Source organism: Calonectris borealis, chromosome Z (assembly GCF_964195595.1).
Source record: "Calonectris borealis chromosome Z, bCalBor7.hap1.2, whole genome shotgun sequence".
NCBI classification, from domain to species: domain Eukaryota; kingdom Metazoa; phylum Chordata; class Aves; order Procellariiformes; family Procellariidae; genus Calonectris; species Calonectris borealis.
The window spans coordinates 15,302,924-15,330,645 of NC_134352.1; the positions used below are offsets into that span (position 1 = coordinate 15,302,924).

The 27,722-nt window shown below is 38.7% G+C and overlaps 2 long non-coding RNA genes across 2 annotated transcripts in view; one reads left to right on the forward strand and one right to left on the reverse strand.

Moving 5' to 3' along the window:
• LOC142076029 (uncharacterized) overlaps positions 1–27,722 on the forward strand; it is a 443,096-nt gene that overhangs the window by 344,085 nt on the left and 71,289 nt on the right. The window lies entirely within an intron of this gene.
• Positions 1,584–13,354, reverse strand: LOC142075691 (uncharacterized). The gene is made up of 3 exons (XR_012670991.1): positions 13,289–13,354; positions 10,197–10,254; positions 1,584–2,258 (listed from the first exon to the last, which is right to left on the reverse strand). It is a non-coding gene; the product is annotated as an uncharacterized LOC142075691 (long non-coding RNA).

A 27,722-nucleotide genomic window follows, 5' to 3' on the forward strand; every position in this document is an offset into this window, starting at 1 on the left:
CTAACAATGAGTAAAGAATGCTATGGTATAGACAACATCAATCCTCCCAGCCTTACTCCTACTAGACAGCACCATCCAAGTGCCAGCAGAAGGAGCCCTGCATCAACTGAAGAATGGCTTGCCACGTAAGGTGCAGATGGGCACAGATTACACATATCTGTGCTACTTGGGACCCTCTCCAGCACAGTTGCACAACAGATTTATGATCTATATCCGTGTACCTGCACCAATATGGTGCCTAGGGAGAAATGCACGGCCTCTGTGAGACCATGGCAGGGCAGTTAGAGCTAATGGCTTTTTGGTTCTGTTTCCAGATCTGCGGTTAATTCATTCTCTTACAAGCTTCATTTTTCCAGTTGTGAAATGAGTATAACTGACAACAACCACCAGGACATTCACTAAGTATACGGATATAAACACTCCCTGCTTAAGCTAGGAGAACTAGGCAGCGTAGGTTTTGAGTTGGCCAAGTGTGATCTGGCAGACATCTGGGAAGGTGGTATTTGGGAATCAGACTGTGTTCCATGAGTTAATTCTGATAATCAACTGGAGTGGGCTTGAAAATGGAAAAATAGTGTAGTTATTTAATTTAGGAGGAGCTCCATGTTTAGTCACTTCTGTTCAAGAAAAATAACAATATCATACACTGTACCCATTTAACTAAATCCGTTAAACGGGAGCAAGGTACATTCGAACATAAATAATAATGTGCATACGCAGAACTCATTCAGATGTAGACTGACCTTTATGGTCTCTGCAGCAAAAGGATTCATGACTTCTATTACTGTCCATTACACTTTTCTACCCATAAAACTTCTTTACTATCGTGACCTCCTAGCTTGTCTCCTTTTCAGTGTCAGGACTTCAGTAACGCTTCTGTCCCGTTTCATGCCAGTCTTGGTTACTTCGGGATTAGAGCTGCCATAATGATTGGAAGTAAAACATGCAAATTGGGTTGAGGAAAGGTGTTTAGTGTCAGGGTAAGGTAGGCTGGATCTTACCATGTCATTTCACGGAAATAGCAGCTGCCTAGCTTCACCGGAATTACAGTGCCAAATCCTAACCTGAGTGACTTTCCCATGAGCAAAAGGCAGAAGGAAAACACTATGGACAAAGCTGGATGAAGTTTTTATTTTTTACATCAACATAAAATGCATTTTCATATGACTCTTTGATTGAATTTTCTTGACAGCTTGAAAAAGGTGAAGTGTCAAATGAATACATGTGGCATTTTTTTTGTTTTAAAAAATGTTTACTTTTATGGAAAAAGTTTCTAAAATACTTTCATTTTACTTTTTTTTCATAGTCTAAGCCACATTTTTAGAGAAAAAATACTCTAAAATATTTTTTTTAATGTGTCTAGGACTGTAGAAGGAATTATTTAATGTGCAGGAACACTGAAAACTGAAAAAAAAAAAAAAATAATGCTAAGGCAAGTGAAGTCAATACATGTGCAAAGGCTGTTTTATCCTTAATCTTCATAGATCTTTCTTTTTCTAACTTATATCCCAACAACCCTACAATATTTACACATATAGTCATCTTCCCATAATTTAAGTCGTAAGAAACTACTGAGTCATTGCTAAAAACTTCTTCTCGAAACTCTAATACATATGAAAGTATGTGCATGTGACCTGGCTGCTAGTGAGCCATGAGGGTCTTTTGATAGAGCTTGTGCTCCCTATATAACTGTGGACAGACATTTAGACCATTTCACAAGTTTCTCCTGTTAATTTTTGTTTGTGCTCTTTCAAATTTCTAGCAATCTCTTCACATTTTTGGCTGTGGACAGCTGAAAATCCAGGTATTTAAAGATGCCTCACTTGTCTTTCAGCAATATAGTTTTCCATATATGGGAAATGTTCACTAATCAGCATGTTAATTTACTATAAAAAGGGAATGGATGTAATCTCTGTCACAAAAACTGAAGGATGTTTTCTTGACTAATCACATATGCTACCTCAACTGAGAAAATGATTGTTAGTAGACTATAGAATCTTAAAAAAGATAAGGTAGAAGATTTTCCTGTTTTGTTTTACCTATTTTCAATACACAGTACAAGAATAAGTACCAGCAACAGAGCACTGCATACCTTTCCTGATAAATGGAATATGAGAAGTTAGTGTCAGTCACAGAACATGAGAGTAAAATCTTTCACCAATCTTCCAACTGGCCCTTGCACTTACCATGAGACTGGATTGATAGTAAGGGGAAATGAAGGAGAGAAGACTTGGCAACATACACAGTTTTCGTTAACTCTGCAAGAAAAAAAAAACAATTAATTTGCAGTAAATCACCAACACGTGTTGCTCCATGGGAAAGCTGTCATCTTTCCAAAGAAATTAGCTGCTTTATATTCTGCATGTTTTAAATTACAGTTAGACTATGCTGTCTCTTTCCGTTGAGTCTGGTAGCAAAAATTTACCACTTTGAAATTACCTAAGTCTTGTAGTTGTTTCAGAGAGACTTCTGCAACTAATGCACTTTCTCTGGGTAAAAAAAGGAAGGGGAAAAAAGGGAAAAAATATTTTAAAAATACTGATCTCAAAATTGAAATATGGACATAAATTCTTTTGAAATGCATCACAGGAGACTTGAAGGAGTGAAATGTGCACCTTTGTAGCTTAAAGGCAAAGATGACATTTGCAGTCTTCAGGTAAAACTTGCCTTCTTCAAGAAAAACATATTTAACAAAGAAAACTATTTGCCATTGTTACATCTGTCACCTTTCATCTGCAATGAATCATAGAATCATAGAATCATTAAGGTTGGAAAAGACCTCTAAGATCATCGAGTCCAACCGTCAACCCAACACCACCATGCCCACTAAACCATGTCCCTAAGCGCCTCATCTACACGTCTTTTAAATACTTCCAGGGATGGTGACTCAAAACCACTTCCCTGGGCAGCCTTTTCCAAGGCCTGACCACTCTTACAGTAAAAAAATTTCTCCTAATGTCCAATCTAAACCTCCCTTGGCGCAACTTGAGGCCTTTTCCTCTCATCGTACCGCTAGTTACTTGGGAGAAGAGACCAACACCCACCTCGCTACACCACCTTTCAGGTAGTTGTAGAGCACAATAAGGTCTCCCCTCAGCCTCCTCTTCTCCAGACTAAACAGTCCCAGTTCCCTCAGCCGCTTCTCATAAGACTTGTGCTCCAGACCCTTCAGATTAAGGCAAAACTCACAGTCTTTATTTAAATCCAGAACATTTTCATCTCGTAATTAGCATCACAGTTCACAGAGTGTGTAGTTATGTGCTTGGTTTTACAAATCTACATTTAACTGATGAGCTTTGCAGTGCCAAAAACATTAATGAACACTTAGGTTCTGAGTTATTTTTTAATAGCAGTAGACTAAAGCAGAAAGGTAAGGTTACTATTTTTTGCTTTTGGTTACTGTGTTCAGGCATGCACCATCAGTCTTTTGAGCTACTGAAGCAAAAAGGGGAGATAACAGAAGGGCCCATTAGACTGCAGATCACTGGAACTTCCTTTCTAAGGTCAGGACATAGTTACCTGATAAATGACATGTGAAGTTTATTTGACATTTCAGCTTAACTAATGCCCAGCTGTAGTCACAGAAATCCTGAGAAACAGGAGTCAAACACTGTCCATAAAGTTTTGGCTTTTTCCTGCAGAGAGACTCACAGGCCTTACCACACCCGTTGGAGTTTAAGGACTTCCATACTTACACAAGCCTTCCACTGTGGCACAGGTCTCAGCATCTCACAGAGAGATTTTACTCCTGATAATAATATCACAATAAAATGAACACTGACTTGTTCTTCAGAAATGATTAAAAAATGAGCAGCATTGTTATATTTGGTTGCTTATACAGAGACAAGGTGAAGTATTTCAGCTTCTTCTTAAAGGCTCAGGAGCAGGCTGTCCCCATGTGCCATAAGAAGAACGGGCGGGGAAGACGACCGGCCTGGCTGAACAGGGAGCTTTTGCTGCGACTCAAGAGAAAAAGGAGAGTTTACCACTTGCAGAAGAAGGTGCAGGCAACTCAAGAAGAGTACAGGGATCTCGTTAGGTCATGCAGACAGAAAATTAGAAAGGCAAAAGCCCAACTAGAACTCAATCTGGCCAATCTCTCATAAGAGACAACAAAAAATGTTTTTACAAATATATTAACGACAAAAAGAGAGCCAAGGAGAGTCTCCATCCTTTATTGGATGTGGGGAGGAGGGGGAACATTGCCACCAAGGATGAGGAAAAAGCTGAGGTACTTAACGCCTTCTTTGTCTCAGTCTTTAATAGTCACAGTGGTTATCCTCAGGGTATTCAGCCCTCGAGTGGAAGACAGGGACGGCGAGCAGGATAAACTCCCCATAACCCAAGAGGAAGCAGTTAACGACCTGCTACACCACCTGGACGCTCACAAGTCTATGGGGCCGGATGGGATCCACCCGAGGGTACTGAGGGAGCTGGCGGAGGAGCTTGCCAAGTTGCTCTCCATCATTTACCAGCAGTCCTGGTTAACTGAGGAGGTCCCAGACCATTGGAGGCTTGTCAATGTGATGCCCATCTACAAGAAGGGCCGCAAGGAGGATCCGGGGAACTACATGCCTGTCAGCCTGACCTCGGTGCCACGGAAGATTGTGCAGCGGTTCGTCTTGAGGGCACTCACAAGGCATGTAAGGGACAATCAGGGGATCAGGCGCAGCCAGCATGGGTTCATGGAAGGCAGGTCCTGCTTGGCCAACCTGATCTCCTTCTATGACCAGGTGACGCGCCTAGTGGGTGAGGGAAAGGCAGTGGATGTGGTCTACCTGGACTTCAGTAAAGCCTTTGACACTGTCTCCCACTGCATTCTCCTGGAGAAGCTGGCGGCTCACGGCTTAGACAGGTGCACTCTTTGCTGAGTAAAAAACTGGCTGGACGGCCGAGCCCAGAGAGTTGTGGTGAACGGAGTTAAATCCAGTTGGCGGCCGGTCACGAGCGGTGTTCCCCAGGGCACAGTTTTGGGGCCGGTCTTGTTCAATATCTTTATCAACGATCTGGATGAGGGGATTGAGTGCTCCCTCAGTAAGTTTGCAGATGACACCAAGTTGGGCGGGAGTGTTGATCTGCTCGAGGGTAGGAAGGCTCTGCAGAGGGACCTGGACAGGCTGGATCAATGGGTTGAGGCCAATTGTATGAGGTTCAACAAGGCTCAGTGCCGGGTCCTGCACTTCGGCCACAACAACCCCAGGCAACGCTACAGGCTTGGGGAAGAGTGGCTGGAAAGCTGCCCAGAGGAAAAGGACCTGGGCGTGCTGATTGACAGCTGGCTGAACATGAGCCGGCAGTGTGCCCAGGTGGCCAAGAAAGCCAACAGCATCCTGGCCTGTATCAGAAATAGTGTGGCCAGCAGGAGTAGGGAAGCAATCGTGCCCCTGTACTTGGCACTGGTGAGGCCACACCTCGAATCCTGTGTTCAGTTTTGGGCCCCTCACTACAAGAAGGACATGGAGGTGCTGGAGCGTGTCCAGAGAAGGGCAACAAAGCTGATGAAGGGTCTGGAGCACAAGTCTTATGAGGAGCAGCTGAGGGAACTGGGACTGTTTAGTCTGGAGAAGAGGAGGCTGAGGGGAGACCTTATTGTGCTCTACAACTACCTGAAAGGTGGTGTAGCGAGGTGGGTGTTGGTCTCTTCTCCCAAGTAACTAGCGGTACGATGAGAGGAAAAGGCCTCAAGTTGCGCCAAGGGAGGTTTAGATTGGACATTAGGAGAAATTTTTTTACTGAAAGAGTGGTCAGGCCTTGGAACAGGCTGCCCAGGGAAGTGGTTTTGAGTCACCATCCCTGGAAGTATTTAAAAGACGTGTAGATGAGGCGCTTAGGGACATGGTTTAGTGGGCATGGTGGTGTTGGGTTGACGGTTGGACTCGATGATCTTAGAGGTCTTTTCCAAACTTAATGATTCTATGATTCTATGATTCTAAGATCCCCATCTTAAATTGGTAAACCATATTTTATAATTAGTCAACAAATTTCAGGAAACACTGTATACAGAAGTCTTTGGGAAAGTAACGTAGTGGAGATATTTTGGACCTAAAATAAATTAATAAAAGTCGAATTTCAGTTCTCACAGTTAAAGTTTATTAATAAATATTTTTTTCCTTCTTTTCCATAATTCAGAGACTTGCAGTTATATAAATAATCCTTTGCAGTATATTAGTAATAATATGTACTTGTTGGTTGCTGATTTTTTTTCTAAATAATGCTCTTGCTGTAGGATCCAATTAAATCTTTTGGGCCTAACATGAGATTTAGGATTATACAAACTGAAGCATGACTTATATCTATGATTATGCTTTTCTGTTTAGTTTGTTCTTTGAAAAATTACATTAAATGGAAGCTTAAGCAAATGGTTTAAAATGTGAGTAGCTCTATTGATTTCAGCAGGATTACTCAAGTGCTTCAGACTGAGCATGTCACTGTGTGTTTTGTGAAAACAAAGCACAAGTTGCAGGTGGTTATTCTATTAAAGCAACAATCTTCATACTCTCGCTCACCCACATAGGTTCAAATCTCTCAAGGTACATCTACCCTAGAAGAAGTTATGCTTGTCTAAAGTTGCATTTTTGTTAAGCCACAGATACACCTTCTCCTTCGGTTACAGCTGTGCTAGTTTAAAGACATTGCTGGTAACTGTGGAGCAAACCACCCGAGAGCTCCCTGCCACTCGGATGAGCTTTCCCTGGCCTTTTAAATTCAGAACAACCTAACTCATCTGGGTCAGACTGAAAAACTGAGGACGGCAAAACAAAAACTTTGCCTACATGTGTTGATGGGTAGAAGTGAGTGACTGCTCACAGCAACAAAAGGGTTGGCCCTTCTCAAAGAAGGAGAATCCCAGTAAAGGCTCCCAGGGGGGAGCCAACCAAGGGAAGGAGATCAGAAACGAGCCCTGGAGAGCAACTTCTATGGTAGGCACGGACACAGCCCTACAGAGGATGTATATCGTCACACTCTGATCTAACTCAGAGCTATAGCCTCTGTGAGATAAACACCAATGTAATGGTTATTGCGCCACAAATTCCAGCTGTCCACAATGCCTTCCTCCAAGCTGGAGTGGGTAAATTGGCTTTGCACTGATGTACTGGCTAAACATCAGCAGACAGACATGTTGTGCTAGTAGGGGCCAGTCTGATCTGTGGCATCAAATGATGGGAACAGGCAGACAGAATCCCCCTGTTATTGTCAAGGTGAGTTTTTGCCTGCCATGGACAAGCAGACTGCTCTCACTAATTATTTGAATTTCCAAAGCATCAGGTCATACATTAGTAATGCAAACACTTCCACATCAGCATTAAGGACAGTGAAAAGCATGTTTTACAGTAAACAGTGGAGTTAAACACAGTCTTGAAAGCAAACATAAGCTAGCTTTTAGCAGCCAAAGTCTTGCCCACTGGATAGCTTTTTATATCTATGAAAAATTTATGTGAAACTGTCTTTCCGATTTGGGAATACTTTGTGTTCATTTACACAAATGTCAATGACTGCACAATATTTAAGGCAGTATAAAAATGTGCTCAGAGTGTTTCATATTTCTATCAGGACAGCTGGGGGGACCTCTGATCATTTCAGAGTTTTTGGTAAAGGAAACATCGCAAATGTAAAGGAATTTGGCTCCCAAAACAGCACAGTTGGCTCACAATGTTCCCAGGTAACATCAGGGAAACAAGAAAAGGCTATGCCCATGACTTTGACATAGAAGAACACTTTTTAATTAGGTAATAAAACCATGTAGCCCTAGATTACATAATCAGTTGGGTTGAAACATTTTTAAGTTGGGATGAGAATAGGGTGATTCGTGTGAAGTTGAGTAGCTTACTCATTGAGAATTTTAAGAGTGTGCATGTTGGATAATTGGAGCCTTAATGGTACTGCTAATATGGAAGTGATGTAAATGAACTGTCATTCAAACAGTGGTGTTAGTATCAAGTGCACTGGGGGATACTTAGTCAAATGCACACTACCAGTTAGGGTATTTTGGCATTTTTTCTAAGGCATTACCTTAGATATCTGTCAGTAAATTTGTTCTGCTGGACCAAACAAGACTGAAAGCCTGAAAAGGAGACAGTACCACTAGCAAGGATTTGTTTTGAACGTTGTTTCTTGTATTTGAGTAAATACAAATGGTAAGGTTGCCTTTAGACAGGCCAAGAATAGTCCTCGCAGCAGTAATAAAGTGCTACTGAGCACTTTAGATCTATATCACTTTATATCTATATCTATCAGCTATATATCACCATTCCATGTTAATTATTTTGGCATATTCATTGAACAACCATTGGCCAACCATTCAAGCTTCTGCACCTAATATAAAAAATGGTAAACTAATTTTGAAAAAGCAAGCACATGTCTCCTGGTACTCAGCTTAGAAAGCACATGGTACTCAGCTTAATACTACTTTAAAGAGGCACAAATCATAAAAGAAATTAAATAGCCAGCGTTTCACTTCCCCTTGTCATTCCAAATATATGTCAAACTAGATATCTAGGAAGTGGTCCAATCTGTTCAAAAGCAAAGTACCTGGATTGGCCTTGCTACTTATTTCTGAATACATACAACTTAATTTGATGTACAGTGACTTACAGTGCAATATTCTATTGCCAAAACAGCATGAAAGAACCTGAGAGTGAAACACAATATTTTGAGGGATGTTTTTCTCTCTCCTTCTAGTTCTGACCCTGAAACTTTCATGTGTAGTAATTCAGGAGACCAGACAAAAGGGCATTTAAAAAAAAAAATTGACTTCATTAACAGGGTTAGTTTGTGAAGATTATTGTTTTCATTTTTTTGTCCCCAAGGACAAATTTGTAAAACAAACACAAGACTTTCAAAAGTGAGATGCACGCTGTGTAAAAGAAAAATCTTGAAGAGCATTCTTCTTTTTAGATTGACTCTACCGTATTCTTTAAATATTATATTTTAGTTTCTATATTTTTCCTGGATTTCTTGCAAAGAAAAGAAATAATAATACAATTATTGCTCTGAGAGGGTTAATAAACGTTCTTATGTTACAAAGTTCAGGTTGATTTCCATGTGAAAAAGAAGTTGTAAAGTGAATATATAGAATGAATTGCAAATGAATGATTATGACCTGAAATGAATCATCCTTAACCCAATTTTTTTAATTAATTTAAGACCACGAACACAAGTGTTAGAAATGAATCACTCTATAGCAAATCAGATACACCAATATCCGTTTTAAAAAAAGGAAATTTAGCACTAATGGCTTAATTCAGAGAAACATTAAAGAGTGTCCACAACTCCAAATAAGAACAGACAACCTGTTGAAATGTCAAGACACATTTATAGTGCTATAATAAAATAGGAACATTTTGACAATGCAGACTATGCTCATGAGAGCAACCATTTCTAAAATGTCATATCTGGTCCAGAACCAAGAGTTAACACCTCCATTTAATCTCTGATCCAGTAAGGTAATTAAACTAGTACTTAAAATCAAGGTAAAGTTTAAGTACATTGCTGACCTGTGGCTGTCAAAAGAAAGAAGAATATAAAAATTAAAGTGACTATTTTAGCATCAACATAGTGATATTGCAATCTCCATCACCAAAATCTAACAGGTCAAATCAAACAGGTATATCATGTGATTGCTGTACAGTTCAACGTATTCAAATGGAAAGTTGGTCTTATGAACTTCTAACGTCCATCTCATTGGCCTGTCATTATTCATCTGTCAAGGAAGCTGAAAGGTTGAATAGGACTGTTGAAAATAAGTAAATAAATAATGAAATTAACTCAATTGAGAATAGCAAAACTACCTATTTTCACTCACTAAAATCTGATAACTTCCTTAGGGTTCCAGAGCTGAATATTGATCAATCCAATATCTTTTAAGATACACATTAAAAAAAAAAAAAAAAAGAAAGAAAAATTATGTAAGTACCATGAAAATGAAGCTGAAAGAACAGATAATAAAACCAGTTTGATTTATTAATTATTCTTATTTGAAGACTACAGACCTTTGTTTCTTATTTGTTGTACTACATACTGTAGTCACTACTGATGAGTCACATTTGCATATTTACTGTTCTACTGAGTTCTGTGCTCAAAATTGTGATTTCGTATTGAAATTTGAACAAGCGTGAATTTATACAATTGTAGGAACTGTTAGACTGTAGGCCACTATTACAGTGTGGCTAAAGTGTAGTAAATATTAGGCACTTAACTGTGCACTTGAATCTAGGCATTTTCTGTATCTCTTCTATGTGTCTCAACGTGACGTATCTGAGGGGAACAAAGCATTTTGTTTAATGTCACATAAAATACAGCTGACTGAGAGATGTTCAAGAAAGGTCGTTAGGTAAAATGTAATGTAGGCGACAAGACACAGGTCTAAAGCATTGTACTGGTGTGGGGTTTGTACGTAGAGATGGTCTAGATTTCTGCCATGGAGATGGCACAGAAATATACCCTACCAGGGCCATTGTCCTTATCACTGACGGGTAGGATCCTATCACTGATCACAGGATTCTTTCAGCAAGAGCCACTATACAGCCCATGGAGAACTGGGTGAGTGAGAGGGACAGTAAAAGAGACAGTGTGTGAGTTATCAAAATTTAAAAAAAAAAGTTATTCATTGATTTTTTTTTTCCAAATATATTAAAAATTATTTTGTGTTAAGTTTGGGACGTACATTTTAAACACAGCTCTTTGGATCTTAGTGCAAAAATGTAAGCAAACACCTGTCTTCGAGCACTGCAATAACTTTTCTGAAGTCAGTGAAGACGTGCCTGCTCAGGAGTTGGAAGAGAATAGCAACAAAGCCCTACAAGGGGCAAAAACAGGCGGCTTCAAGGTAAAGTCTCAAGCCAGAGGTTCAAATTAGATTCTGGACTTGAAATGTCATGGCTGGGAACATCTTTATCATGCTGAACCACTCTGTGTTGCATGTCTAGATAAATCAACAATGTTACAAAAAATTCAAGGCCAAGTTGTAAGGGTGTTGAATATCCATGATGATGATGCAGATAGAAAAGGAATTCCATTATTCAGTCCATCTGGTGGAATGAAAAGAAAAGAAGAAAAAAAAAAGTGCACAACATATTTTGGAAATCATTATTTCACTAATCCTACACACAGGTGGAGCTTTGTTTCAAGTAAACTAATAAACCCAGATGGAGGACTTAGATTATAAAACTATTCTAAAAGAAATCCATATGCCCTCCAGGGTTCCCAGTTTGTTTCAAGTAGGAAAATTCTGTTTCAAAATCCTTTGCTAACAGGCTTCTACTAGAAATGATCACCAGCCTCTGAGAAAAGCAGTAGAAATGCTTCCACATGAATAATGGCCAGGGAAGTGATTTTAAAAATGCCCTGTGTAAAAACAAAGTCTAGAGATGGAAGAGGACATAGCTAATCTGCTAAATCAGAGTTGGCCTACTAATGGATATTTTTCAGTATCTACTGTTGCTCCATCTGCAAAAAAAATTTAAAAAACCGTCATATACCAGTTAATCCATTTTAGACAGATGGGAAGGACCATTAACAAGGAACAGAAGAATGAAGAAGTTTGTTTATCTTGCTTACCTCTCTTAAAGATTAAATTCTTACACAGTTCTAATTCAGCTTGTTTCTAGATTCAGGAGCACAAAAACAAATCCCCCACCCAGACCCCGCTCCTTATCTGTAATTGTAAATCCACATGCTCTCTATTCATAGGTCTTTAGGGAGTGAGCAGACAGTTCAAACATATGTTGACTCAAAGCCAGTGACTTAATTAATTAAACTTATGCTACATAAATAATATATTTAAATTAAACCCACAAGATGATAATCTCCTTATGCATATAGTAATTCCTTTGGCTTCATGAAGGCTCAAGACATACTATTATGGGCTCAAAGGCACCTTAAAGGATTGGTTTTTTCAGGAGCTTCTTAGAGTACGGGAGCCCTTTGATAGAAAAGAATAACTACAGGTGAGTTAATAACATCTTTCCACTAACCCTCAGTGAGGTTTATATGGAGTGAAGATTTAGACCATATGTGCATGTTTTTCCCATTACTCCTGCTGGTACGTTTTTTCAGAACCATTTGCAATCACAAAATATACAACTCCAATTTTCTTTCTATACCTTTTTCTTAGCTGCTCCTCCTTAGTCTAAAAGCTTCTTGTGCACAAAAAGGGATAGTTAATTGAGTCCACATTTTCAGAATTTTTTCTCAGAAAAATATTTCCAAGCTACCAAAAGATGTAATTAAAAATATATTTCATGTCTAAAAGGGCTGTCTCAGGGATTTTACTCTAGCTACTCTACCAGTAGCAGTGGTGTTAAAAAAAACTGCATGCAAACAATCACAGTTTGAATTATAGATACAGTGAAAACACATTTGAAAGGATTTCATGTTGTATATTAGAAAACAGCCTGAATAAATTCAGATCATAACACTTCCTGTAATTTCTTTTTCCAGACTATTCAGATTTTTGCCTGCAGACCAAAAGAAAGAAAGAATAATTACAGTGAATTAAGTGGAAAAACCAAAGGCCAAAACCCTCACTTGTCCATATCAACCACCATTTAGCAGTGGCTAAAATGTACAGAGCAGATTTTAAAGTATGCTTTCCAATAATAGTAAAAAACCCCTCTAAATTATTGAAAGATGTCTATATGATTCTATATAAGAAAGTGCCATTTTAATGTATGAAACATTAACTGGAAATCAGTTTATGCACTGTATAAGTTTTAGCTAGGAGGATTATACATCTATTTGTTTTCAATCAAGTTCAGTAAATGACAAATTTTTTTCCATGGCAGAATAATCTAGCAAAGGCTATGTGAATCTGGAATTTAATTTGTTTAACACAAGAGCCAGTCAGCATTTGATTGATTCAAGATGTAGAGAGGTAGTAGAGCTCAAAAAACGGTACATGAAGTTCTTGATTAAACAAGATGGGAATTACAGGGTTGATTAATACAGAGTCATACCACCAAGACCAGTTCCAACCCATCAGTACTGCAATACTCAGGGAAAGGACATAAATCCCTATACTCCAGACACTGAAGTTTTTGATCTCAGCACCGTGGAGAAGGAATTCAATTTTCTTGTTGCTGTTGTATTCCACACTCTGAAGTATACTTCCACAGGAAGAAAATGGAACTGTGTAACTCTTAGGGTACAGAGAATTTTCTCATCTACAACAATCTGGTAATATCAACATTTTCGTAATGGGTATGTTCCCTACAGGGGGGAACTAGCACCTACCTGCTAGTTCCTCTTTGTTACAACGCTGCACGTAAATATCACAATAAAATATTCTCACCTCTAAATTCCTCATGGATTTTAGGATTATTATACACTTTACTTTCTTCTCAGGGATCATTCTTCCCCCTATAAAATTATGGGATTTAAGAATAGGGACAGAAAAATGTCAGAGGAAATTCATGCAAAGTTCTTCTCAATGTTATCTTTTAGGAGACAGATATTTGCCATATGTCCCCGCATTACTCTGCAGAAAGATGCAAGGAAATCCTTGCCAAATCTAGATGAGTTCTCGAGGTCCTCCCAAAGAACATGCTGTCTGATACAAAAGCGTTCACATAAACGCTTTATCATGGTGGCACCTGCACTTTCTCATCTTAGGGAAAGGCTCAGAGGTGACAAGGATTACCAGCCAGTCAGAGCACCAGAGAACTGTTCAGGCCAGCATGGCATGACCATCAACACCACAAGCAGAACATCCATCGGTAGGTCTTTGAGGGTCAGAATTCACGTCCTTGTAGCATGGAGTAAAAGTATTTTCAAAACTAGTTGAATTAATTATAAATAACATTCAGTAGTACAGAAATATGGAATCATAAAATCATAGAATGGTTTGGATTGGAAGGGACCTTAAAGATGATCTTGTTACAACCGACCGCCATAAGCAGGGATACCTTCCACTAGGTCAGGTTGCTCAAAGCCTCATCTAACCTATTTTCAGAAAAAAAAAAATAGCAAGCTCTTCAGGAAAGAAAAAAATTTGTAAGCAACAAGTGGTACAATTTAATTTTATAGGTAAGTGAAGTTTGGAAATAAATCTTTCATGATGCCTGTAATTTAACATGCTTGTGGTCAAATGGTATATCAAATATTTCTGGATGTATATAAATAAGACATCACTTGCAGAGTTCTGCCTTGAACGATCTGGTTAATCGTTAATCTCTCTAGTCTATCACACCAGAAAGGAAAGTCCTAGAAAAAGCTTTTAACTTCTTGAATAGGTCCTGGGAGGCAACACTTGAAAAAAATAACTCATGGATTGATTTTCTTATCATGGTTTAAAACAGCATTAATATTTATTGCCTAAGGAAGATAGCATAAAAAAGTTAGCAGAAGAATAGACTTGACAAAGTAGTAATAATATTTAAAAAGAAATCCCTCATGATTTTGACTACGTCATTCTTCCACAGTAGCAAAGCAATCTAAAGTTACTACAAAAGCCAACGATCTGCTTCAGTTCACTGGGACTGACAGTGGGCAAAAATATCACAGTCCTTCATTGACATTTTCTACTGCTTTTTCAACGTGTAAACAAAACCCCGATTTATGGGGAAAAAAAACCAAACTGACTTGCACTTGGGCCTTCTGTGTAGAGGCATTCAATAGACATGGTGCTTGAGGAGTTCAGATGAAACTGTCCTGCCAGAGCTAGGTGGGCTGAGCTGATGCAAGCTTCTGGGTTATTGACTGATGCTCCAGAAGTGAAGCAATGTTAAAATAAGCTTCTCTCGAATGCCAAAAGTAAAATCATGACAATCATGTATGTTACATGGAATCCATGCCAAAACATCAACATTTGAACAAATAATTATATTTTAATCAAGTAACCCAATACAAGATCATCTGCAGTCCATGCTCATATCTTTAGAAACCTTTAAGTCTCACTGTTAAGTTTTCCCATCTCTTCTGCTCCCTGTTTATTTTCTTAGTCCTGGGAGGCTCTGAATTTAATTGTGACTTTTGAAACACAAGTCTTTCTTTAAAGATGTCTCACAAAAAATATTTTATTTGCATTTTAAGCATAAGAAAAAGTCTGTTACTATAGATTTTTTCCAAGATAAACAGACCACCTAATTTAATCCTAATATGTTTTGAAGAATAGGAGACCTATCAGACAATTTATAACGCACTCAGTGACAATTCATATCTTTCTTTTTTCCAGGTTTAACCACGTCACTTCACAAGGTTTGTATTCAGCTGTTGTCTATATTACTAGCTTCTCTGAGTTATCCCATTAGCAAAGCTAGATAGAAAATGAATTTTTTCAATTTTAGGGTGTTCTGAAAATTTCAATAATAATTTTTCTGCTTCTTAAAAAAATCTCTGTTCTTTTAAGAAACAATCACAAAATTTTGCTTTGAGCTCCTGAATTGTTTCATCTTGGTACATACATGTTCAGTTTTGCACCTACTTTAAAGGAAAGCTTGTTTCAAATAAAAAAATCAATTTAATATTATATATTTTTAAAAAGATAAGGAAAGAAAATAAGAATATATTTTAGTTCAGTACAAAAACATAAAATGTGTTAGAGTGTCCGTGAAGAGCTTTTGTGCCTGAAAAAGCATCATGTGACAGTATTTCTTGTACTTGTTCTAGTAAACAGATTTTAGTTAAAACCTCGGTCTATTAATCTCTATTTTTACAAATAGGATGAACCATAACAATTCATACACGTACATCCAGTTAGTCCTCCACTAGTCCTTGCCTCAGACCTGCCTCCTAGGGTCCCAAACCAAACATTTAAAATACTAGGAAAGGGGAAAAGTCAAACACATGAAAAGTCAGAATAGAAAGAACCAGTGGTTCAGCTTTACAGCTTGTTCATCCGTTCAAGTTCTCTTTGATCCAGGTTTCCTTTAACCTTACGAATCACTCACCTTTTCTCTCTTGTGGTTTCCCTCCAGGCATAAGCAGCAGGCTTCCTGCCTAGCTCACTCTCCCCAGTCCCCTGCCCCATCAGCCCCTCTTTCTCCAGCCTCCTGATCTCCCAGGTCAGCTGCTGTCTCTCCCACCCTGACATTTCCTGCATTCCTTCAGTGAACTTTGCTGTAATCATTTCTGTGAATTTGCTTTTTCTGACTGCCAAAATCCAAACTTCTCTTCAAAATACCAAAAGTCTTCAGAGTAAAAAGAGTCAGGTTGTTGGTTGGTTTGTTTTGTTTTGGTTTTTTTAAGATGGGCAAAATGATGGATTTTGACCTCGCCTTGTTCTCCACAAGTAATTCTGTGAGGACCAAAACACTTACAGCCATTTTTTCTACAGGCTTATGTCTCATAATCAGTTACTGGCTCTGACTGAAGCTTTCTCTGTGTCTGGAGCTTCTCTCCCATGTGATTTTTCCTGTGTTTAAACTCTGTGAAGTCACACTGCTGCTTTTCCTACTGTTGGAGTGCCTGAGGCGTACTTGCAACTTCTCTCCCCATGGTTTTGCTACCTATTTTCACATAAAAACTTGCTTATCTTTGAGATGTGTCAAATTTTATTGAAACTGGTCAATAAGTTATTGGAGGAGGCAAAGAACAGTTAGACACTGAAAATTAAACTAAAACCAAACAAATCAGTTGAGCTGGAGTTTTCCAAACAAACGCTGTCCAGTAAGGCTGCAAGTAATTTTTAATTGTATCCAGGCTTCTTATGCTTATCATCACCCTGACATTAGCTGCAGCATCTTGACAGTATGAGGAAAAAAAAGTTTATCAACTTCTGGAAGCATTTGTGAAGTGCTGGCAGGATTGGCAGCTTTCAGAGCTCCAGGAATACTATAGGCAAACAAGATGCTTGATTTTGCATTCTATATTTCTATGTTCTATATTTCATTTATTGACATCAATAAACAAGATAACGCTGTAGAAATCACAAATGCATATGAACTACATAGTAATCATTCCCACAAGTTAATTCAAGAGAAGATTTGCCATGCTTAGCCTATAATTAATAGGGAACAGATAAACACAAACTGGTGATTGCAGGACTGTCCTCTTCTGTTGCGAATGAGTGGTTTAGAGGTTGCTTAAAGAATCACCATCAAAGGTATTAGCAGAAAGTGATTTTAATAGAGATTCATAAAGGTGCGACCTAATAGAATTCAATGGCAAGGTTCACTCTATTACTTACTACATGGATGAAACATATAAAGAAAAATCATCTAAGGGTTTATATCTTAGGGACTATATGTGTTTAGCAGCAGTCTAGGGTTCATTCACAGTTTTAGCAACACTTAATCATCAACTAATCATTAACAAACTTTAGTAGCACTTAATCATTAACTAATTTAATATTTACGAAATAAGGGTTAGAAGAGTCTACTATAATCATGATTTAATTACAGATTATGCTTACTATTAGTCCACACATACACACAAACAGAAATATATATATATATATCCGTACAAAAGGTATACTTGTTAAAAATTCCCCTCGAGTTCGGTGAAGAAATATTCACGTAAAATGTCTCGGCATTTTCTCAACAGGTGAGGGTTGAGCTTTGAGGAGTGAAGGGGGTTCAGCCCAGGCCCCGTCATTGGCGATGGTCCTCTGAATATTGCAGACCTGAGAGTTTGCGAGCTCTGAGAGGCATCCCACTCAGAGGGAGATGCTGGGCGCAGCCCACTGCGGTCCAGGAGAGCTCAAAGGGCCTCACTTAGGACCACCGTTTATAGGTTCGCAAAATGGTTGGCTTTAGTCATCCGTAAATTTCCATCCTGGCCACAGTCCCAGGTGGTAACTACTAAAAATTCGCAAGGTTTCAGTGTTGTTTTACTGGACACCTGGGCCAGGCAGCAGGAGTATGTTCCCAGCCTCAGCCATGCAGAGTTTCTGATATGGTCAAGGAGCGCTCAGCCGCCAGGCTCAGCACACCAAGGCCGAGATTTCATGGAAATTTCTGAGATCAACAAGTGGCCTAGGAGATGGGGGGAGGAAATGCACCACCACATCTTCTTCACCCAAGCTTGGGAAGTGGATGTCCAGTTCTCTGAACACAAGCTGGACTGTGCAAATGACAGAGTTGATACATGCACAAGCATTTCTACAACTGGGGGGGGACCAAACCCAAAGTTGGCCAGAGCTATGAAGTGGAAGTACATTGACCTCTCTTCCTTTAGTTAGCGCCCTACAGACAAGCAAAAGACATCCAAACTGAAGGAAAAAGAAAAAAAAAAAAAAAAAAGAAAGGCTTATCAGTATGCGTTCTTTCTGATATGACCCTCTGGCTTGCAGTGAACTCTGCTCAGCCCCTGGTGGTCCCAGGGTTGTTTCTCTTTCCATTATAATCACTGAATGGTTGGCGTTGGAAAGAACCACTGGAGGTCAATTTGTCAAACCTCCTGCCACCTACAGCCAGATGCCCAGACAGCTTTTGAATATCTCAAAGCATGGGGACTCCACAACCTCTCTGGGGAACCTGTGCCAGTGCTCAGTCACCCTCACAGTAAAAAAGTGTTTCCTGGTGTTCAGAGGGAACCCCCTGTGTTTCAGTTTGTGCCCATTGTCTCTTGTCCTCTTGCTGGGCACCACTGGAAAAAGCCTGGCTCCATGCTTTTTGCACCCTCCCTTCAGGTATTTATATACATTGATGAGATCCCCCTTAAGCCTGCTCTTCCCCAGGCTGGACAGTCCCAGCTCTTAGTCTGGGCAATCAGGTGATAGTACCCTATCATAGTGCAAGACAGACCTCACAGGGTAAAGTAAGATAAAAATTTCATACCAGAAAGACAATTGGTTTGGATGGTTTGAACCAAGTGACTACACTGTAAAAAAAAAAAAAAAAAAGACAATATCTCATTTTTCTCTTCATGTTCCCCATCTGTCCTTATCATAGTCTCCAGCCCCAGATTTTTCAGCCTGCCAGGTTATTTTATAATTCTAATGGAGCAGTTTAGATTCAGGGTTCCTGCTGAAGCTGCTTTTAACTGACACATTTTTTACACGTTTCTCTTCCTACTTCCCACTCTTGTATTATTCCTCAGAACAGAACATCTTCCCATGGACTTCTTTTTCTTAAAAAAAAATTGGATTTTGTTGTGTTTTGCATGTTCCCTGTGAGAATGTAATTTGGAGACCTATCTGGGCAATTAGTAATTAGGAACCTCACTGGAGCAGATAGGAGTTAGCAGAAAGCAGATAGCTTTCATGTGTGTGTGTGATCCATATGACTGCATTTCTGCATGAAAAAGTCTTTATCATCTGTGGAGAGTCTCAACTAAGAGGAAGATACCTGGTTTTGTCCCTGAGAAATAAGCAATACATAAAACAATTCTCAGGTAACTAAGAGTGTCGGTTAGCTCTTGTAAACCTCCCTTTTTACTGCAGTGCACCTGATCTTCAAAAGGCTAGCAATGCCATTTGAAATCTGCCATACTGCCAAAAGTGTAAGAGAAAGAGAGTGGTTCACGCTCTCCTCTTTGTAGGTATTAAATGCCTGTGTGTATTAAAATGTAACTACCAGTTGGTCCTTGGAGGGAGACAAGCATGTGGGTGTGTTTTTCTGTAATCTGAATGATCTCATGAAGGCCAGTAGGAGCCAAAACTTGATCTAGAACCAGGATTTGGAGGTTCCACAATGTGATAAACTGCAGAGTCCAAATGGCAAGAGCAGGTAAGAACTTGGTTAACTCAGATGAGCCTTCAGTGAAAGCCAGCAGTGCAGATTTTGCATCTCACACAACATAGCATGGACTAATGTTACACACAACTTTTTTGGGAAAAGGTAATAATGTATGCTAAATTCCATAGCTGGTATAATATGTACTATTAAAAATAGGGTAATAAGTGAAAATTACAGAGGTGATTTAATATTAATGCTTTGCCTTGACAAAAAGGCCTATCAATTTATTTCTCTTAACAACTATTCACTTTCACATAACATCTCATCTCTGGCAAATGTTGTTGAGACTGGTGTTTCCTCTTAATGGGTGACTACTGAATTCAGAAAGACTATGTATGGTTGGAGGCAGTATGCACCATACTAGGTACTCATCAACCTAACACTTCAGTTACTCTATAATGTAGCAATTTAATAGCTTTTTGCATTTTTGGCATAACGTTACGGCATTTTGTCTGTGGATGCACAAACTTATTATTACATGGTATTCTGCCCCATCCACATTAATTCAGCACCACTGAGGTTCTTCTGAAGAACTACTTAATTAGATACTTCTGGCACATTAGGAGGGTGTGAAGGTGAAAATAGTGAGGCAGAGGAGGAAGACAGGCATTTTCCTGTGTACAGAGCCCTTCACAGTAAAGGAAAACAAGTGAGGAATTTGGCTAAAGACTGTGGCAAAAACCCATACCAAGAATGAATGAAGAAAGGAAACAGGATGGACTGCATTTATGGCTGAGACTGAAAAGAAACATGATACTTCTTTAGATTAATAGTTCCAGTAATTTAAGAAGGTAGTGTGTTCTGAGTAGCATTATTTCACATACCTGTGGGTGATGGTGATGGATGGATTTCTCAAAAGCTGGGAAAGAAACAAGCTTTCATAAGTGAGCTACCCACACATTGGGAAAGGAACCATTTGGGGGACATATGAAAGGCTTTCCAGAAATGTGTTTTTTGCTTTATTTCACCCAGACTGAAGGTCTGTAATTGTTGCAGTGCAATGCTCTGGCATAGATTCAAGGCTTTCATCTGTAGCTGTTACTGCTGTGATTAACAAGTGCACTACACTTAACAGCTAAGTGTAGGTCCAAGACTCTGAAATATCTTCCAAAATTAGATTTAAGAAAAGCCATCACCTTACAATCTTTAGATTATTTTATAAGACCTGCTTCATCACTCAAGCTTTGCCAAAGGACCATCCTGAAAGCAATAAAATAGGATTATAAAACAACAGTCTTTCACTAAAATGAGAGCAGGAGTGCAACCATCATTATTCTTCAGAAACAGCAGCTTATCATTTTATCTGGCATAAGAAGGACAATTAATTACTACTTTTGAAATATTTATGGTGGTGTTTTAATTCTGTACAAAGCTTAGACAGGACTGTGACAAGTGCTTTGGAAATGTTAATAGACTGAGTATACAGTGTGATGGTGCATGTGTGTTTTATGGATACATTCATTTTATATATATATAAAAATTACACACGTGGAGGCGTTATACTTAGGAGTTCAGAGATGTGATTTATTAACTGAACATATCTCCTTCATCTTCTTGCCAGTTAGCTGCTGTCTAACTTGTCTTTGGTGATGTTTATTCCAGCATCCAAATCTTTGAGAAGCATCATTTTTCTCCCGAAATAGGGAAATAGGAATCTTGGGAGGTTTTCTTGTTTGGTTTTTTTTTTCACCCTGCTCCTCCCTCCCCAAGTTATACCTGCCTGAAGCCTATAGTGAACAAGAGCTGGTTTGCGTTCCCTGATAGGTTTTCCTATACTTAAAAAAAACTGTCAACATAGTATCTACATCTAAACAATGTAAACATTAATGCTAAATAAAAGTAATCTTATAAAAAAAGAGTTTCTCAGTTTACCATAACGTCCCAAAACTTGCTTCTAAGAATTAAAAGATGCTACAATTATGTAAGGCATTAAAAACGCAACAAGCTGATGTAGGTTTTAGTTTAATCTATGACTGCACTGTCTTATGTACTCTAAAGAACTTGTTAAACAGATCTAATAGGAGTGAAAAGCAAATACCCTAAATGAGAATACATTTAATTGACCCTCGTATAAGTGGCAATACAATAAATAAGGTGAAAAACTTAGACTTTTAAAGCCTTTCCCAAATCTTGAGTAATCATGATGTCACATTTTACACAGAGGTATATTGAATTATCTCTCATTTTATCAGAACTCATCCGAGCTGCTTTCATCTTAGGGATGCAATTCACTTATCCTGAATATCCTGTGACAAGATCTTCCCATCACACCATTATTTAAGTCATGGCAACAAAGGGAATGAGACCAGAGAGCTGGAAAAAGGTCTTCCATTTTTGGGAGCTGACTGCTACACTGGTATCTGGAGTACTCAGAAGCAGACTGGAAACAGGTTTTTTATAACAACAGTTATAGCAGTCCTGAGGCATAGCCATATGTAGCTAAGATGCTAAAGAAGAGGGCAGCAACACACATTTTGCTGCAATACGACAGCGACGGAAAAGGAAAATGCGGTGAGCAGGATGGATGTAATTTCTGACTCAACATATAGTTTCTAGTAGGCTTAACTAGAACATGCAACTTTCTGGTGAAGCTAACAGGCACCCAGTACTGAGTTAATTCCACCCTCTAAGGATGGGTGGAAATTTCAGCTGAGCAGGAAAACAGTTCTCTGCTTCACTAAGGTAGAATGCAACACTACAAAAAAGGGCTTCTTTGAGATCTATTATGCCTTCTTCAGCAGACCATCCCCCACATACTCCACTTGAATGTGTTAATATCTTCACACCACCCTCACATCACCTTCACAGCACTGGGAAAACATTTGCCAAAGAAGGATTCCAAAATCCCTTTTTAATTTAATCATTTTCTCACCCTCACTGTTGTGCCTCTGTACTCTTTCTGACCTCCAACCCCAGTTAGCATCACTTTGTAATTTCCCTTTTAAACAAAATGTTAATGAGCCACCCTACTGCAATGTGTATAACAACAAAGAGAAGAAAAATCATGCACATATTGCCTCCTTCAGTTATTTGCTTCACAACAGCTGGATAGGGAATCTCAAGAGAGTTTGCTTTATTTAAATGCATATCTGATGTTACCACCAGCACTTCACCCGAAGGACATACAAATCCCCATTGTTCAGCTGTGGGTTTTTGTATTTGTTGGCCTGTGTGTACCTATTGTGCTGACCACTGCAAGCTATTACCTACATAAGAACAAAAACCTTCAGTATTGCTCAAGCCGCAGGACAAAGCTTTATCTTTAAAGACAAAAATCTTCACACATTACTTGTCTGTATTCTACAACTTGGAAATCACATGCACTAGGTCACCAAGCCACCTTGGACTGGCCAGAGTGGAGGATACTAATAAGTGTACACAACCTTTTTACTTGCTCATTTAAATGAGTTAAGTACAAGAGAAAAAATGAAAGGAAACCTTGGTAATAGAATTCAGGCCATTAATTCTGTCTTTTCATATTTATGAAAGAGATGCCAACTGTAAAAGGGATGTTTAATTACAATTCATAGAGATTTATAACATGCTAAAATCTAGATATGCCAACTAAGATTAGCTTCCTCTTGCAATTACCATTGTAAGCCTTGCAAGGGACAAACTGTACCTCCTGAGGTTAAAAACAGAAAATGCAAGATGGCATGGGTAGGCGAAGCACTATCACCAGGACTAAAATTAAACACACATAATGAAAACATCTAAATACTGTACATTAATTACAAGCTGAAAGGAGTAGTAAAGAAAAAAAGAAGGGAGAAAGCAGCAGATATGACTGGTCCAAAACTATATTGATGGAAAGCAAATTGGTTGGCAAAGTAGTAGCCTGTGAAGATTCAGTGCTATCACAAGCTGGGCACTATTTTATAATATATTATAAGAGCAAGGAAAGTACGTGTATAGTACAGGAAAATGTTTTGTCAGGACCTGAATGAATACCTATTATATGATATACGTGATGAGCATTAGCAATGAAAGGAACTATTCTATTCTGTTAATAGGCAAGGAATGTTTTTTTTTCTGCCATCCCTTTCTTATTTGCATGCAATACAAATTATGAATCATGGTGCATTTTTTGACAGGATTTTTTTCCCAAAATTGTCTGCTTCTTGCAGAATTTTTTCAGCTCTCATTGAAACATATTTTGATCAGAAATGAAAAAGAGCTGACTCAGGTCCCCTGCACCAATTTTACAATGCCACTGCTATACCTTAAGAATGCTGTATTTTGGGTGCCTCACACTCTTATCTGACGCAAATGGAGTCACACTGTACTTCCATTGTGTTCCATAGCTGCTGAGTAAGAGGGAAGATGGGGGGGAGGGTATTCTTCTTCCTTAGAAAATTGATATTTTTCTTTTTTAAAAAAAAAGAAGCAAACAACCTTTTTTTCCTATTGAAAATTCTACCTCCTTTATCTCATGAAAAAAATGGAAATGTGTGCGTGGTGCCCTCCTAGAGGCACAGGTTGGGTGTTGCTGGACTCACTGTTTGGGGTGTGCCTCCCATAATGCACCTGAGTCTTCCTCCTTGTTGAATCATTAGGACACATATCTTGGAATTGTCAAGTTACATTTTCTTTCAACTTACCTGAAAAAGTTGTGTGTCTGGGAAGGGAAGCAGAAAAGAGAGATGTTACTTGAAATAAAAACAGTATAAAGTGAAGTCTTTCCAGGACAAAACTTACAAAGTTCCTGAATTGTTTTTCCTATGCTATCAGTAGAAAGATTTGTACGATGTGATGTAATTGTGTACATTAATTCTAAAGTAAAGAGCATAGAAATTAGAGGATGGAAATTCCCAGCAGTGCTGAAGAACACCTGACAAGGAAGCAGGTGAATTGCTGATTTGCTGAAGTGTGTTAAGTGTGCTGCATTGGCTCAACTCTGCTGCCATTGAAGCCAATTAATTGCAAATGCCATTACACACCCTTGAGAAAGATGCTTTGAGAAGCCAACTCCTTACACGGGCTTAGAAATTTTCATATTTTTCACACATAAATGAAAAACAAGAAGCCACAACATTTTAAAAAAAAAAAAGTAATCAAGTAATCAAATGTTAGTCAAAGCATGTGGATTATTGCTGCAGATCCCTATTGAAGTCAGTTGATAGCTGATGCCTTTGAAAGATGAAGCTTGATATTCAGGCTAGATGAACAAGAACAGGTGACTAGTAATGTGCATCTCAAATGCTACTCATAGTTCAGTGGTTTATACATAAACAGCCTCTTGAAATACTGAGTTTCAAAATGAAACTCAAACAGGGAGAGACTGAAAAAATGCTAACTTGAATAGGCAGGAATTTCCAGTTCTAGAGGTATGAAGGAAGGGTTTGTTAGAAGTGATGCCAGATAGTTAAAAGGAAACATTTCAATAACATTTCATTGAACATGTTCAGTTCATTGAACTGAAACATGAATAAGAGAGAAATGCTTCAGCAAAGTCTACATAGCTTTAATAAAGCCAATTAATATTAATCTTCTCTTGAAGAAAAATTGTGGTCCCTCTTTCATATGATCAGTAAAAAGGTTTAAGAAAACTTGCGTATGGCTGACACACCATCAAGTTTCAAAAGGAAGATAGGTGACAACATTAATTTGAATGCATTATGGTGCTCATTAGTTTAATCTAACTTTTATTTCACCAGTACTAAGCCAAATAAACACAGGAGGTTCCTCTTGAACATCAGGAAATGCTATTTTAATATAAGGGTGACTGAACACTCGTTGCCCGAGGAGGTGGTGGAGTCTCCACTTTGAGATATTCAAAAGCCATCTGGACACAGCCCTGCACAACTGACTCTAGGTTGCCCTGCTTGAGCAGGGGGTTTGGACAAGATGATCTCCAGAGATTGCTTCCAATCATCCTGTGATTCTACACTCAGTAATGCAATGTCTTCTGCTCAGTGCAATGTCTATATTTCCAGAGCTAAGAACAGTGAAATGACCTTACTTCAGTTTCTTGAATAGGACATAAAATAACAAAGAATGTTGTCATTCTTTGTTAGTCCTATTATACTCCCATTCCTTCATAGATATTGAATACTTAGGTGTTTGCACATGGTAAAGTTTTCAGAGTGTATTTATGCTTTCTGCTTGGTTCTATTTTGGCAAATCTTCATTCATTTTCTGAAATATCTGTCCTGGTTTCGGCTGGGATAGAGTTAACTTTTTTCCTAGTGCTGTGTTTTGGATTTAGTATGAGAAGAATGTTGATAACGCACTGATGTTTTCAGTTGTTGCTAAGTACCCCGCTAGTCAAGGACATTCAGCTTAAAAAAAAAAAACAAAAAACAAAAAACAAAACAGGCGCTGGGGGGGAGCAAAGCCGAGACAGCTGGCCCAGCTGGCCAACGGGATATTCCATACCATGTGACGTCATGCTCAGTATATGAATGGTAGGTGTGTTCCAGGAAGTACCGATCCCTACTTGGTTATCGGTCAGCGCGGGTGGTGAGCAATTGCATTGTGCATCACTCATTTTTGTATATTCTATCATTTTTTTTTTTTCTTTTTTTTTTTTTTCCCCTTTTCTGTTCTATTAAACTGTCTTTATCTCAACCCACGAGTTTTTCTTACTCTTACCCTTACGATTCTTTCCCCGTCCCACTGGGGCGGGGGGAGTGAGCAAGCGGCTGCGTGGTATTGGCTGTCTGCCAGGTTAAACCACGACAATATCTTAAAAGGATTTGTCCTTGGTGTAAAAGATTTGTATCAAGAATCTGGGCATAGAGCCTGAGATATCTTCAGAGGCCATTCTTTCTCTCCTGTCTCTCACACATGTTTTAAACTCTAAGAACAACTGTAAATTGCAAGTGACTTGAATATATATTTTACAAAAACTTGTGGTACATCCTGTGCCAAGTAAAGAAACACATCCTGCCAACATTTAAGTGCATCCAGCCTATTCCTGAAAGTTAAGCCTGTCTCCCCAGTTGTTCAGACCACTGTGGCCTAAGTCTTGTTTGAAATTTTTTCTATCTTTGGAGCTATCTATAATTCTGCATACTTTCTTTCACTCTCACCTTTTGTTGAAGCATGACCTCATCTTTACTCTAGAGAGTAGAATAATCTCTACTTATTCTGTTTGGTTTATCCCTGAATTACATAGGTACAAGAGACCTGTCTTCATTTACTGAAGATTAATCTCAAAAACCTAGCATGAAATGAACTGCCAAAATAATATTTACTTTCTGCACAGTGATAAATGAAAAAAGCAACTTTAAAAAATTTTCTTCTACATGTTTAAATCCTTCATATGAAACAGACTACCTTACTGACTCTTCCAGAATTAGTCAGTAAGATTCCTTTAGAATGATGTACTCTTACCACTTTGACTATCGATTCAATCAGTATTCTACTAAAACGTATGTAATTCAAACAAACATACAAACAATGCAACTTGATCTACCAACACAAGCAATATGTTGTCATTTCCATGCCAACAGGAGAAGAAAGGGAGAAATAAGACTATAAGACGACCAAGAAGAAAGCGGGGGTGGGGGGGAGGGAAGGGAGCATGGAGAGAGGAACAGAGAGAGGAAAGGAGAATTACATAACTCCATTACATGACTGACTATATAAAACTCTACCATGAAAGGCACTGACTGTTTTTTTAGACAGCAAGACAGTATTCACAGCATCCCTCCATGATGTTAAGTCTTTTCGTGTTTCATCTAGTCAATCAACAAATACCTCTGTTCTCAAATGCACATACTTTGTGCAATAATTTGTCATTTTCCAGCAATTTGTCTGTCATGTTAAGAAATCAACTTTGCCATACTCTGGAAAATGTGGACCAGGACAAGGTAAATGTGTTGAACGGGAAGGGAATAAGTGCAGTATAAAAATCCATGGAGGTATATGGAGCAGATCATAAATTCTGGTTTTGCTTTACATAGTAGCTGTGTATTGCAGCTGCACACTTCGTTCACCGAATTCAGCCATAAAACTTCTCCATTAACTTCACATAGATTATAACTGAGATGATTTGGCTTTGTAGCTTGACTACAGAAATGTTAGGAAGAAACTCAGCACATAAAAGTATCTAAAAAAACCTCTCTGTCTGCATAAATTAGTCTTTCTACTGTAATTTGTCAG